The sequence below is a fragment of the Lissotriton helveticus genome, chromosome 5_1 (genome assembly GCF_964261635.1).
Source record: "Lissotriton helveticus chromosome 5_1, aLisHel1.1, whole genome shotgun sequence".
In the NCBI taxonomy this organism is placed as follows: Eukaryota; Metazoa; Chordata; class Amphibia; order Caudata; family Salamandridae; genus Lissotriton; species Lissotriton helveticus.
The window spans coordinates 1401905663-1401921103 of record NC_136065.1 but is presented as its reverse complement, the minus strand read 5'-3'; the positions used below and the strand labels follow the sequence as shown (position 1 = coordinate 1401921103).

At 55.0% G+C, this 15441-nt stretch overlaps 1 protein-coding gene across 4 annotated transcripts in view; it reads right to left on the bottom strand.

Moving 5' to 3' along the window:
* Window positions 1-15441, bottom strand: part of NRAS (NRAS proto-oncogene, GTPase) — a 539256-nt gene that overhangs the window by 397034 nt on the left and 126781 nt on the right. The gene's annotated exons all lie outside the window — the stretch shown is intronic.

Genomic DNA, 15441 nt, shown 5'->3' with positions numbered 1-15441 from the left:
GCAACATACAGAAACGCCATGGAGAACATGCACCCGAAGGCAACCAGCACTCCCCAGCAGAGCATAGCTATATAACAGCTACCACTTCCCCACATAGGATACGGTAAGTCCTAAAATACGGGAACCCTCTTTGGAAGAACTTCCGCAGGGGAAAGCAAAAGCATCACAGGGAGACAAAAAACAACCCCGCGGGGGGCTTGACATCAGCCCAAAGAAAAAACAGAAGGCCTAATCTCAGGGCCAAGTCTGTGGAACTACTCCAGCAAAAACACACACACACAAGCAACAAGAGCCATCCAGCAGCCGGGGGGCGTGGCTAGGCATGCAATGCGGACAGCAGCACCCGGGTAGAGCTCTGAGCTGAGCCTCCCCTTCCCCGGGCTAATTCTCCGACATTTATGGCCGAAATCGCCTGAAACTGCAGGCGGACCAACAGCTAGCCCTTCTCGGCGTTCTGGCCCACTTTCGATTTTGCGGACCACCATAGACGCACCGGACGCTCCTGAGGCTTCCAGGCGGGCCTCGTTGCTGTACGGCCGGCAAGGACAACTACGAGAGGCCGGGGGCTGGGCCGCGAGTCAGGGCCTCACCACGCGGCCTGAAATCCGGACTTGCCTGCTCACATTCTAGTCGGGACACAGATCCCGGGGAACCCCCAGGCGACTTGATCCCTGCACCCCCCTCACCCCCGGCTGGAACGGAGCCAAACGCGACGGGACGACGTCGCAGGTGAGCCGGGGGTCCCGCACTGGCGACGGCCCGGACCTGGGCTGTAGATGCTGGGCTGCCTGCCCAGGCGCTATACTGCGGTCGGACCGAGGGGCTCCTGATGCAGCCGGACAAGCGGAGACGACGGCGAGAGCCCGAGGCGGAGGCCCACTGACTTGACCCTGAGGCACGGCCCGGGGCGGCGGCCGGGCCCCGGGTCCCGGCGGTAAAAGACCTTGGCCCGCAGTCTCACAAACTGACAAGCAAGTACAGGATCTCCTGGCTAGAGTAGACTTCCTGGAAGACCGAGCTGAGGATGCGGAAGGGAGGGCGAGACGCAACAACATCAGACTCGTCGGGGTCCCGGAGAAATGGGAGGGTGCCAGACCGACCCAACGTGTGGAGGATTGGATACGTGAGCTGCTACCTGAGGACGCACTCTCGCCGCAGTTTGTAGTAGAGCGAGCACATCGCGTGCCCACGAGACCTCACACCACCGGCTCCAACCCGAGGCCCCTACTCTTCAAGGTCCTAAACTACCGGGACAGAGACACTATTTTAAGGGAAACCAGGCGACTCGGGGAGGTCCGGATCGATAACACCACGGTGATGTTCTTCCCAGATTACACCATACAGGTGCAACGCCATGATTTCCTGGAAGTGAAGCGCCGACTACGAGAAGCGAGCCTCAAGTACTCCCTGCTCTTCCCCGCAAAGCTGCGAGTGGTGGCGCGAGACAAAACTTACTTCTTCAACAGCCCTGCCGAAGTAAGTTAGTGGCTAGACAGCGGAACGGATACGACGCCGAGAAATGTGCAACATCCTGAGACGCAACCCCGGGGCCGCGGACCACGGCGCAGACGTAGGAATAGAGGCCACGCAAACGGCCACCCAGACGACGCAACTCACCACTCCCCACCACTGGACCAAATGCTCCGGGAACAACGAGACGCCCTCAGGAGGGTCTCCCAGCTAAGCGCCTCGCCGACCTCGGATAGTGCTCAGGCCACAAGCCCGCAAATGGCTCAAAGCGATGATGAAGCTGTCTACGGACTCCCAGACTCTCAACTTTCGGTGGAGCTTCCGGTGATCACGCCACAAACAGCCGACATGCCCCATTAAAACATGACATGTGCGGCCAACGACTGGCACCGGGGTGGCAGGGGTGGGACTCAAGAACGAGCAATCGCTGGGATGCTGTGGACACGGCTGCGCCTGGAACAGCCCCTCGCCGCCCTGGCAACAGTCGGAGAGGCCCTGGCGCAGTGAGTACTCACCCAGAGGTATGGACGCTAAAAAGGCGATCAGGGGGTGGGATTGTTAAGTCATCCGTCCATATCACGTGAACGCACTCCTGCCACGCACACTTGGGGAGCGCGCCTTGCTTCTCTCGCTGTTATATACATAGGCACCCGGGGGCTGGCCACTGGGGAAGACATAACCTACTCAGATGCCACATTTGACTATATGGTGGGAACCGTTTGTGGCCCGGGGAAGGGCGACAGATCGATCTCACTTGATTGGACATTGAAGAACTACATTATTGCTACCTAGCTCAAGCTGCCCCCTAGACTTGAACGTTAATCTTTCGCCCTATTGGTGTGTTAGGACGGCGACATGTTCCGTTGCCGACCTCTTGGAATTTTCTGCTATTTAGCAATGTTAATGAACCCAGTTACATTCCTTCTTCCCCACATCAGAGTACTGCCTATGCCCTTGATGGAAATGTCGAGATCTGTGTCCGGGGGGGGGGTGCGGGGGGGGGGGGGGCGGGACGGCCTTGTGGGAGCGGTTGCATGGGGGATGGGTGGCGGGGGAGGCAGATGCCTCATGCGGTGATAGCAGTTATGGCTGAGATTAAGATATGCACATGGAATGTGAGAGGAATGCACACACCATCGAGGCGTTACCAGATATACTCATATTTACGACGCCACAAATTCCATGTAGTATTATTACAAGAAACACATTTAAATACTGCTGAGGTCCACGCGCTGCGCAGGAGATGGCGCGGACAAATCTACACCACTGAGTACTCCTCCTATGCCCGCGGGACGCTCATATGGATAAGACCGGGTACCCCCTGGGCAGTCATGGACACGCAGATAGATGTGGGAGGACGGTACGTGATAGCGAAGGGCAGACTCGATGGGCACCCGGTCGTGCTTGCCTCCATATACTTCCCAAACACTGAGCAGGGTGGGTTCCTCGACTGCCTCTCCACAGCGCTGGCGCCCTGGCATGGGCTTCCATGGGTACTTGGAGGCGACTACAACAGTGTCCTAGACGTACACTTAGACAGATCCATTGCTCCCCCACCTAACGCTCAAGCACACGTCACAACAAAGGCGCTCCTCAATTGGGCCCAACAATGGCGTCTACAAGACGCATGGCGGGCCCGAAACCCCACGACACGCATATATTCCTACTGGTCAGGCGCACACGCACTGCATGTCCGCCTGGACAGATTCATGGTTTCCCCTGACCTCCTCCCGCTGGTCCTAGATTCTCAATACATGGGCCGCACCCACTCGGATCATAACCCTCACACACTGACCATTGCGTGGGACGTCCCGTGTCCCCCCATCCCTACCTGGCGCCTCCAACCAGACCTCTTACTCGACGCGACGTTCCGAGAATCCCTGCTCGCGCAGTCAGCCCAATACTTTGAACTAAATGCTGGCACAGCGTCCTCTCCCCAAATTGAATGGGATGCTTTCAAGGTGGTGACACGGGGGTACTGCCTGGGAACACAGGGACACATGAGATGCCAAATTGAACGAGATCTGCCACGACTGGAATCGGAGCTGCTAGACCTCGAAAGCATTGCTGACTGACTGCAGCTAAGACGGAACATGGCCGCCTACTAGACCGTCTGAAATGTGTCAACTTTGCGGCACACTCTGCTCGGATGCACAGACAGGGCGACCGACCGGGCAAACTGATGGCCTGGCTGATCGCGCGGGAAGACCGATCGGCTCCAATATCGACCATACAAGCCGGAGATGGCAGGACACTCTACTCCCAACGCCAAATACATGAGGCGTTCACAGAGCATTACACAAACCTGTACCAGTCCCGACTCCATGCCTCGCTGCCCACCATTGTAGACTATCTCTCTGCCATACGGTTACCCACCCTGACCGCGGCACAACAAGATGACCTCGGAGCACCACTAGATCCCGAGGAACTCCGTGACACCATCTTTAACCTCTCGAACGGCAAGACTCCGGGACCGGACGGCTTGCCGGCCGAGTTCTACAAGGCCGCCCCAGACATCCTGGTTCCACAACTGGTGAAGATGTACTCCGCGGCTGTTGATGACTTCAACCTGCCACCGACTCTTAACAAGGCGACGCTTGTCTCCTTGCCCATGCCTGACAGGGATAGCACGCAGATGGGTTCTTATCGCCCTCTCGCACTTTTGAATACAGACTATAAAATTCTTGCCTCCGCGCTAGCTCGCAGGCTGGCCCCCATTGTCCCTACGTTGGTACATCACGACCAAAACGGATTTGTGCCGACGAGACACACATCCCACAATATCCGCCGGTTATTTCGCTTGCAGGAATATGCCACGAGGCAATGGCCACGTGCGGGGTGCCTTGTGCTCGAGTTGGAGAAGGCTTTTGATTCGGTGGAGTGGCCCTACCTGCGAGCGGTGATGGAAAAGTTTGAGTTGGGGGATGACTTTCTAACGATGGTAGGCCTTTTATACCGCAAACCCACGGTACGGGTCCGCACTGGAACCTTACTCTCTGATCCTATTCGCGTGCGGAGAGGCACCAGACAGGGTTGTCCACTGTCGCCCCTGTTGTTCTCCCTAGCTGTGGAACCCTTAGCCATGATGCTCCGGTCGCAGGGAGCTAACTGGGGAATACCGTTGGCGGACGAACTGCATATAGTATCCTTATACGCCGACGACCTGCTCTTATACGTCAGGGACCTCAACGACGTCCCAGAGTCCCTCGCTACCATTTTCGAAACCTTTGAGGAAGTGTCGGGATTACGAGTGAACTGGGCCAAATCGGGAGCCTACTCCTTCGACCCGAACGTTCCCGAATGTGACATACGCATCGGGGGTGGAGGGTTGCAGTGGTATCCCACTACATTCAGATACCTTGGAATACGCGTCTACCGAGACCCGATGGACATTTTGGACGGCAATCTGATGAGGGCGATCGCCTCTACCAGAGCACAGGTGGGGTTCTGGAACACACTGCCGCTCAATGTCCCCAGCCGCATAGCCTTGGCTAAGATGATAGTGCTACCACGATTGTTATACTATTTTGCGAACATACCAACGTATGTGCCTACCCGGGTGTTCCGAGACATTGAGACCCTGCTACGAAGCCCGATTTGGAACAAAGGCCGACCCCGGGTCGCGTTGACAAAACTCTACATGCCCATCCCAGAGGGCGGGCTAGCAGTTCCGAACATGGAGCTATATTATCTAGCAGCACAAATGCAGTGGGTGTCGTGCTGGTTGGAGGTAGGAACCTAAGTGACACGGCCACAGATACCACCATTTGGTCCCTGTTCCAGATTCAAGTGCTGTTCCACCCGCTGACTCGGACTCCCCGGCCGCCGCAACTACTGCTTGCGGTGGCGCGCAGATGCTTCCTCCGCTGCTTGCGCCTAATGCGAGCAACGACACCATATGCGCCTATATTGCCACTGTTGGGCACCCCAACGACGGCAGGGACCCTGACTGCTGCACGGCTGAACTGCTGGATCGCCGCGGAGGTGGAAACAATGGGTGACCTTTACTCCGACGGCGCTCTCCTGCCCTTTGCGACCCTTGTGGAGGACACATCCCTCCCCGCTGGTCAGTTCCTAACACACGCGTCTTTAGTTCACGCGTTGACCGCCGCCTGGGGAGACATGTCTAGTGAACCACCGACACACCACTTCATACAGTACTTGCATGTTATGAGCAACGGCACACACATTATTCGTTGGTTGACACAAGCGCTCCTCCTACACACGTGCCTGGCAACTGTACACCTAAGGGAAAAATGGGCGACGGACAGGGGGAGGGACTGGACGGACAAGGAGTGGGCAGTGATCCTGGCTGGCCCAGTGAACATCCCCCGCAGCCCTCGCTTTAAACTCATACAATTTTATATATTACACCGCGCGTACCTCACCCCTGACAAGATCAATAAATACTTCTCAGTAGCAGACACTGCCTGCGGCCGCTGCTCTCTCATCGGCGCAGATCTCCTTCACATGCTCTGCCCCGCTCTCCAGCAGTACTGGGACGGTGTGACCATGATACTCCGACATTGCACTGGGGAACAGGTACCGAATACGTGGGAAGCCTGTATATTGGGGCTGTATAAGCGCACACACCTAAATAGAGTCCAGACTAGATACTGGGATCTCGGCCTTATCACAGCCAAAAGACTACTTACCAAGAGATGGAAGGCAGCCACACCCCCCCACCTCCGACACTGGTACCTGTCATTGACGAATTGGGCACGGGCTGAAGGCTCTGTCCTGCAGCGGGAAGAGACAGCAGGGCTCAGAAAGTTTCCCATTGCACAACAATGGGAAGACATCTTGCACTCCTTCCTGCAGAAATGCACGGAACAGGGGATCACGTGAGGAACCATATGCTGCCGCCCTCATTCCCTGATGCGACACTACACTGAACACTCATGATGCGCCATGCGACTCCCTATTGCCATCGGACTCGACACGCTGTCTGACTAGTATTTTCATACCACACACTGTTGATAACGTACCCCAATCCCGGAGCCGCACCGTTACATGAGAAACGGCGGCAGTGGCCCGACCCGTACATCGGAATGCTATACCCTCCAGTCGCTGGGGGGGCGCCCCCCCCCTGTTATGGCTCCACTGCGCAGGCGACCCGCACATTCCCAGGCCCCGGCCCCCCCCACCTACCTACCCCGCGAGACATGACTGACACGCTGCTTCAGATTTTTACCTCTTCTGCACTATGGCGAACTCTGCATGCACCAACCCCTGCCTACCTCCTGTGAAACCCACGTCCCTGTTTTGTAGTTAGTTGTCGATTCGGTTACATGTTCCATTAGACCGTGTCCGTACGCATACAACTTCATGCTTTACACCATTTCATGCCATAGGGCACCCACGGATGGGACAGCCGAGGCTTGGACACCCCGCCTAGACACTGAGATGCAGAACGACTTGTCCACTGCAACGGATACATCTGGAGATTACACGCCCCATCTGCGCTCGGTCGCTGAACACCCACTACGCTCCCTCGCACGGCGCCGTGCCCGTCTCAGTGTCACCCCACACAGACATGTTCGCAGATCTAACATATTGGAAGGGATGGGCACGGCCGTCACCGCAGCCATAGATGAGGGTAGTTTCGGCGCAACCACCTCGAGACGCTGAATACATGTCGAAACACAAAACCCACAGACCACACAATTGCTAGATACCAAATGTATACATGTCATGCTGTACTGTGAAATGTTGATATACGCTGCCGGACCCCAGGGTTGCCGGACTTACAGCTGTGTACATTCAATCTATATACCACAAAGCTCAATACCTGCAGCTGGCCCGGCTGGGTTGTAAGCTAAGGAGCTGTGTACATTGTATGCTGGACAATAAAGGTCTTTAAAAAAAAAAAATAATAACATTTTTAAAAAAAGAGCCGTCCATTAGCCAACAATGCCAAGTCCCAATAAGGAGGATTCAATGGCGAGGGAATACAATCTATAGTAACTGCATCCATAGGGCCCAAATCCCGCTCAACTCAGCAGTCACTGAGGAGGGGAAGGAGGAGGAGGAGAATAAGGCAGAGGAGGAGGAGAATAAGGCAGGAGTAGGAGGTGGAGGAGGACGGAGCCCCGCCAGATACCTCTGGATAGCAGAGTCAGCCGGGGGATAGAACAACAGGCTGCCATCAAACGGAAGATCAATGAGTCACTCTCGAATATTCTCAGGGAACACGCCGTCCCGAAGCCATGCATGGCGACGGAGGGCGACTGAGGAAGCCATAGCCCGGCCCAACACCTCCGAGATGTCCAGAGCGGAGTAGAGAATAAACGCAGCTAGCTCCTAGACATCCAAAGCATGATGCCTTAAGTCCACCTGAACAGTGTCCTGGAAAGCTCTGGATCCCAGCCGAGTCCCACAGACAAGAGGAGGCCCTCGCCGATACACACAAGGTGTTAAGGGCCCACAGGGCCGCGCTGGTCACGTCGAACATGTTGCACCCCCAAGAGTCCAGCCAGTGGGCCTCCCGGGACGGTGGAGTCAACAGTGACGGCAGGGAGGGAAAAGCAGTCCTCTAAAGTGGACTGGCAGCAGAGGGGTGGAGGAGAGGCACGCAGGGTCACGTGGTGCCGGAAGGTGACGTTGCAGAAGGTGTTAAGGCACAGGATCTCCTGAGGCAGGGCGCCTCCAAGCTCCATCCAGGAAAGAAAGGAGCGAACCCTCAAAGGGGAGTAAGATACCCTTCCCACCAGAGCCCTGGTAGAGAACCTCCAAGAGATGGTCCACCGGAAAATGAGCAATCGGGTCCCCCATGCGCAGAATGCCCACAGCTGTGGACACCGCGTGCGCGCCTCTGTAGGGCCCTTCGGAGAAAAATCAGCTCCTCCGTGGGTGACGGCTGTAGACTCAGACGGCCGTCCCCGAAGCCAAGCGGGACGGGCAAGGGCCAGACTTAAAAGCCAGAAGGTACTGAAGAATGGGTTTCCTGCCGCTTCTCCGACGAGCACCTCGGCCTCAGAAAGGGCAGGGAGCCACCCTCCACCAGCCTCGGCCCAAAATGTTGCAGAGGCGGTCCGGCGACCCATGTGGTGGCGCCAGACTTGACTCAACCTCCCACTCGCCCTCCGACGAGGCAGCCGCCTGCGGGGAGGAACGAGAAAGGCCCGGAGGGGGATGAGGAGTTCCCACCCCCCCTCGGCCCAGAGCGGGACGAGGAGAGTTCACCGACCCTTTTGGCGCTGCCCGAAGCAGACACCGGCACCTGGACAGTGTCAGCTCAGCCTTGGATGAGGCCTTTGCCTGCTCAGAGGGCCGAGTGGGGCTCGGGGATGCGACCCACAGGGACTCCCACATGAGTTTGCGGCGAGGCAGAGGCACCGTGACGTGAAGGAGGGACTCCAGAGGGGCCGCACCCTAGCAGTACCACATCCTCAAAGCCTGGATCCGAACCAGTTGGAGCCAGTGCCGCGCAGGGCCCCGCACGAGGCGAGGGATCTGTCGGCGCCCCAGGAGGGGAAGGAGGAGGAGGAGGAGACCCCAGCGAGGCCCGCAAAGCCGCCGCGTATGTCTCTATTTGGACTCTCGATGTCCCCTCACTGGGAAACGGTGGATAGGAGGATGACACGCGGGCCCGCATCACCCGCAGAGAGCCCACGCCTCCGGAAGGCCGAACACCAGCCCCAGGGGACAAACTGCGACACTTGCGATGCTCACGTGACATCAGAGAAGGACGAGAACGACGACCACAGCCGTAACTGAAGCCATCCGCCAAAGCTGATCGAGGGGAGGAGGTCGACCTGGAGAGACGCGCCGATAGAAGTTTCTTTCTGCGCTCCCGCCGCGACTTCGACTTCAACTGTTGACACGCCTCACAATCAGTGGTGCTGTGATCCTCCCCCAAACACCACATACAAATGAGATGAGGGTCCATCGCTGACATAAGACGCCCTCACGATGTACAAGTTTTAAAGCCCGAAGGCATTCGCACACTGTTTCACCAGACAGAAGACAATTGGTGAAGAAAAAAGGGGGCCCCAAACAGGCCCGCAGCAAGACCGGATCCGCGTTGCATGTGTAAAAGGAAAAAACGGACATAGGCGCGTCAGGGTGGGGCTTATGTGACCTCACTGACGTCACATACGTGGACGACGCCTGGGCGGGGTCGCGTGATGTCGCCCCACCCCCGGCGCGCAGGGATGCTGTGGCAAAAAGTTTCCGGATCCAGTCTCACACCTGGGGATGATTCTACGTGAAGAAATCTGCAGCTAGTAGTCTCTATCAGATAGATGCTTCAGAGCATGGTGTGTTCTATCACAGATTAATGAGGAGGGCCTAGACCAACCTGTAGCCTTCATCAGTAGGAGGTTACTTCCACGGAAACAGAGATGGAGTGCAATTGAGCGTGAGGCATTTGCTGTGGTCTGGGCACTGAAGAAGTTGAGAGCATACTTGTTTGGGACTCACTTCTGGGTTCATACAGACCACAGACCCCTCAGATGTTTTTTTTTTTTTTAATATATTTTTATTGCGAAACCATAGAAGTCACAGGTTCTCATGGCTTTTCAGGCCAATCAAAGGCAAGATCATCTACATGCAATTTTCAGGACAATACACAGCCATATAGGCCCACATCCCGGAGGCTGGATGGCGTAGAATTAGGGCATGTGTCAAGGAAACTGAGCCGTGCAATAAAGATACGTATATATCATAGTATTCGCTGATTTTTACAAAATTATCCCCTCCCCATGTCCTTCATGTTCTATTGTTTATAATAAAACACTGTTGCAACATAAAACAGGAAACAAACCCCCCGTGCGTGGCATCATTAATAAAGTACTTAAAGAATCAGGCTATCTACATGAGGCCCAAGAAGGTACAGTCATTATATGTAGGAGAAGACCTTTAGGGATCCCAGCAAATCACAATTACACATAACAAGGAATATTAGTGTACGTCCAGTGCGGCACTAGACCGGACCTGGGCCCTCCAACCCGACCCGCCCCCCCTCAACCCTCTGACCTAGACTCGTCAGGGGTGAACAATTCAGCGCTGGTGGAATCTGAATCATCATCCGTCAGCCCCTCCATACACATCAACCTCCAGGCAAGCAGGTCATCCTGTAGTTTCCCATCCCGGCGAGTGCGCTGCATGTGCGTCTCTTCAGCCAGGGACCATTCTCTAACATCTCTCAGACAGAGGGATATCTCGGGAGCCCTCTGACCCATCCAAGTTATAGCTACGCGCCGCCTTGCCAAGACCAGTAATAATTGTAAAAACTTATAGGACAAATTCCTCTTTTTAGGTTTGGGTACCAGGGCCAAAAGACAATGGAGCGGATCCAGCGCAATCCTGAGTTTTGTAGCACGACCTATCTGGTCCACCACCTCCCTCCAAAAGGTACTAACCTGAGGACACTCCCATGCCAGATAGAAAAATCCTGCTTTCTGCGCTCCACACCTAGGGCAGTTGTGTCTCCTATCTGCAGAAATGCGATTCAGGGAGACCGGGGTCATATAGGTACGGTGGACAAAGTTATAATGTATCAGCTTGAAACGGGCATTACACGAGACTTTTCGGGTCAGAAGCCCAATTCGTTTACGCTGTCCTGGCTCTAAATCCACCCCCAAGTCTGCCTCCCAGGCCGCCCAGGACGGGGCGGTCGGAGGGGTTGAATCTCGATGCATGGCCGAGTACAGCAGTGAAATCAGCCTTCTACCTCTAACACACGATAAAATGATGTGGAGGGTGTGGGTCAGTGGAGGCGCCTCCGGGAACAGAGGCCACGTCGTCCTAGCAATGTCCTGGAGCCCTCTATAGTGGAGGTACTGCCCCCTGCCTAATCCAAAGAACTCCGTAGCCCGTTCAAAGGACACAAAGGGGTCATCCGGATAGAGGTCCGCCAAAGTCTCACATCCGCCACAGCGCCACTCACGGTAGGACATATTCTCCTCCATCCGGAGCACCGGGGCTAAGATCCACACTGGCAGCTCCCTATGGAAGTGGGCCCGTCATAATACCTTCTCAACGAATCGCTGCCAAATTCCCGCTGTGTGTCGTACCACATAGGGTAAAGCCTCATCTGCGCCCCTTCCCTGCATCAGGGCCTCCCTTAGAACCTTCTCGTTTGCCGTGCCCGCCAGTAGTGTCAGTTCCCAGTTCTCCTCATCTGCGAACCACCTTGCGGCTGGGAGGAGCTGTGCCGCATAATAATATAAGTCGAATCTCGGGGCCTCAAGGCCTCCCTCCTCCCAACATCGGGTCACCGTGCGCAGCGCGACTCTGCTACACCCGCCTGCCCAGAGTAGAGACGTGAGGAGCGAGTCGAGTGTGCGAAACACTCGGGGAGGAAGCGGACACAGGGTATTCTGCAAAATGTACAAAATCCTAGGGAGCATCACCATCTTGGCGATCGCCAATCGCCCCATTAGGGAGAGAGGAAGCGTGTTCCAGAAAGTGACAGACTTGTGGAGAGCCCGGAGCACCCGGTCTACGTTATAAGTAGGGCCTCGTCAGTTGAGGCCACCTGTATGCCGAGATAGCGGAACGCCTCCCGCTCCCACCGGAGGCCCAGGCACGGGAGATCTGTGTTCGGGCCAGGAGCACAGCCTGCCAGTGGGAAAATCAAGGATTTACTTAGATTAATACGTAGCCCAGAGGCTGCGCCAAAGCGGTCCAGAATCTGCATCAACGCGGGAAGGGATTCGCCAGGGGACGTCAAGTAGAATAAAGCGTCGTCCGCATAGAGAGAGATCACGTTCGCTGTATCACCTACCTTAATTCCCCATTGTTCCAACTCGGCGCGAACAGAAACCGCCAGGGGTTCTATTGCTAGAGCAAACAGGAGAGGGGAGAGAGGGCACCCCTGGCGAGTGCCCCTCCCCAAGGACCAGTCCTCCGAACGGGCCGACCCCCAGCCGAACTCTAGCACGGGGTGCCCCGTAGAGCACTCGGATCCAATTGCAAAACACCGGTCCGAACCCCGTCCTCTGGAGCATCTCCATCAGATACCCCCAGTTTACCGTGTCAAAAACCTTAGCCAGGTCGATTGACAAGCACGTGAGGACCCTCTCTCCCGCGTACCTCGTGGAGGATATGACTCAGGCGCCGCAAATTCATCGCCGTATTACGGCCAGGGATAAACCCGCACTGGTTGGGGTGGATCAGGCGGGTCATATGCGGGGCTAGGCGAGTGGCCAATAGTTTAGTAAGAATCTTTGCGTCCGTATTGATCAGGGTGATAGGCCTGAATGCTGCGGGGTCGCAACCGTCCCCACCCGGTTTCAAGATCATGCAGACTTCACCCTGGTTCATGGTGGGTGGAAGAGCGCCAGACTCCAGGGCTTCATTATAAACCTGCAATAAGAGGGGGGCCAGAGTGGTAAAATTCAGGTGGGAAACCGTCCCCGCCCGGGGTCTTAGCTCGTGGGAGGACGGCCAGAGCAGCGCCGATCTCGTTCAGCGTCAACCTCGCATCAAGTTCCTTCGCCGCTTTCTCCGAGAGGGTCTGAAGGTCCAAGTCCCGAAGATGGGGCCAGTAGGACTCCTCCGTGACCAAGGGGTCAGCCGCATATACGGTCTGTAGGTGGAATCAGAGGACCTCAAGAATAGCAGATTCCGAGTGCACCATATCACCACCTGGGTCTCGCAGGGCAACTATCCTCTCAGGCGCAAATTCACGTCGAAGGATCCAGGCCAGTAATCGGCCAGATTTGTCGCCTTCGCGGTGAAGACGCTGTCTGTATTGGCCTAATGTATATTTATCAAGGCGGGTGAGGATTAAGTATGGGCGTAAAATCCGCTCCGCTCGCGGATTTTTCGGATTTTCGGCAAATTCGCAATCCGCGAACTCTCGCGAATTTGTCGAAAATCCGTGAATCCGCTCGCGGCGGATTTTTTGCTTGGTTGCGGCGCACGGCGTGGTGCACGGCGTTCACTTTCCGTCATTAAGCGTTTGCCGAGTTGTTTTTTTCGATCATATTTTGCGAGTGCCGCGCCATTTTGGATCTTGCTGCGTGATCCCGTGGGAGTTTGGCGCCCGCGAATACGTAATCGCGGCTTGCCACCTTGCACAGCACACCTCGCGAGAGTTCGCAACTGCGAACACGTAGTTGCGGCGGAAAGGAACAATCTCGCACTCGCGAAATAGAGATTTTGCAATTCTGCACAAGAAATCCACCAGCAAACAGGATAAACCTTCAGAAAATGATGCTTTTTATCAGAATCACTCCTCAGGTTGACATTTGCATGGCCTTTTTTTTGCAAGGAGTCCATTTTTCGGGGGGGGGGAGGGAAGGAAGTGCCCCACAGTCTCCAACTTCCTGTTCCTGTCCAGCAGGCTCCTCCCAGTGCTTTGTCCATCTCCTGGTCACTTTCATTTGGATCTGGAGCTGGAAGGATTACTTTTTGTGGGTGCTGCTGGATATTTGGATTTGAGGCCTTTTTGACTTTCTTTGGATCACTTTTGGATTAGAAATCAACTTTCACAAGTAAGTTTGTTTGGGGCATTACAGTTGCTGCAACTACAATTTTTGAACTTTTTCAGAACATTAAATAAATTATATTGTGGGTAGCCACAGTATCCAGTAGGACCAGGGTTGGTTATGGGTGCATGATACAACTGTTTTGTTGAATTTAAACACCATTGAGGCCATGGATGGGCTGGGATTGTGCTGATTTTTGTTGTTTTTGTTGTTTTTTTGGGGCTGCTGGTGGGGCCCTTTGCCCAGGGGTGGTGAGTGTTGCATGGGCCTAGTCTTTCTGTGGGGTGTCTTCTTGAATTTAAACATCATTGAGGCCATGGATGGGCTGGGATTGTGCTTATTTTATTGTTTTTTGTCGTTTTTTGGGGGCTGCTGGTGTGGCCTTTTGCCCAGGGGTGGTGGTGCATGGACTGAGTGTGCCTGTGGTGTGGTCTCACTCTCTTTAATGTAAACATCATGGATGGCATTGGATTGTGGTGATTTCTGGCTGTTTTTCTGTTTTTTGGGGGTGTACTGTTGATGTGGACTGGCCATGTGGGTGGTGGTGGTGGCCATCTTGAGTGCTGGCTGGTACAAGCAACATGTGCTTGGGGTGCAAGGGGCCATTTTGAAGAGAGGCAGTGTCTGAGGCCTGCACTTATTTTGTCTACTTTTCATCCATTATGCCCAGGGGTAGTGAGTGTTGCATGGGCCTAGTGTTTCTGAGGGGTGTCTTCTTGAATTTAAACACCATTGAGGCCATGGATGGGCTGGGATTGTGCTGATTTTATTGTTTTTTGTCGTTTTTTTGGGGCTGCTGGTGGGGCCCTTTGCCCAGGGGTGGTGAGTGTTGCATGGGCATAGTCTTTCTGTGGGGTGTCCTCTTGAATTTAAACACCATTGAGGCCATGGATGGGCTGGGATTATGCTGTTTTTTGTTGTTTTTGTCTTTTTTGGGGCTGCTGGTGTGGCCTTTTGCCTAGGGGTAGTGGTGCATGGACTGAGGGTGCCTGTAGTGTGGTCTCACTCTCTTTAATGTAAACATCCTGGATGGCATTGGATTGTGATGATTTTTGGATGTTTTTCTGTTTTTTTGGGGTGTACTGTTGATGTGGACTGGCTTGGGGTGTAAGGGGCCATTTTGAAGAGAGGCAGTGTCTGAGGCCTGCACTTATTTTGCCTACTTTTCATCCATTATGCCCAGGGGTAGTGAGTGTTGCATGGGCCTAGTCTTTCTGTGGGGTGTCTTCTTGAATTTAAACACCATTGAGGCCATGGATGGGCTGGGATTGTGCTGAATTTTGTCGTTTTTGTCGTTTTTTTGGGGCTGCTGGTGGGGCCCTTTGACCAGGGGTGGTGAGTGTTGCATGGGCCTAGTCTTTCTGTGGGGTGTCCTCTTGAAGTTAAACACCATTGAGGCCATGGATGGGCTGGGATTGTGCTGTTTTTTGTGTTTTTTGTCGTTTTTTTGGGGCTGCTGGTGTGGCCTTTTGCCAAGGGGTAGTGATGCATGGACTGAGTGTGCCTGTGGGGTCTCACTCTCTTTAATGTA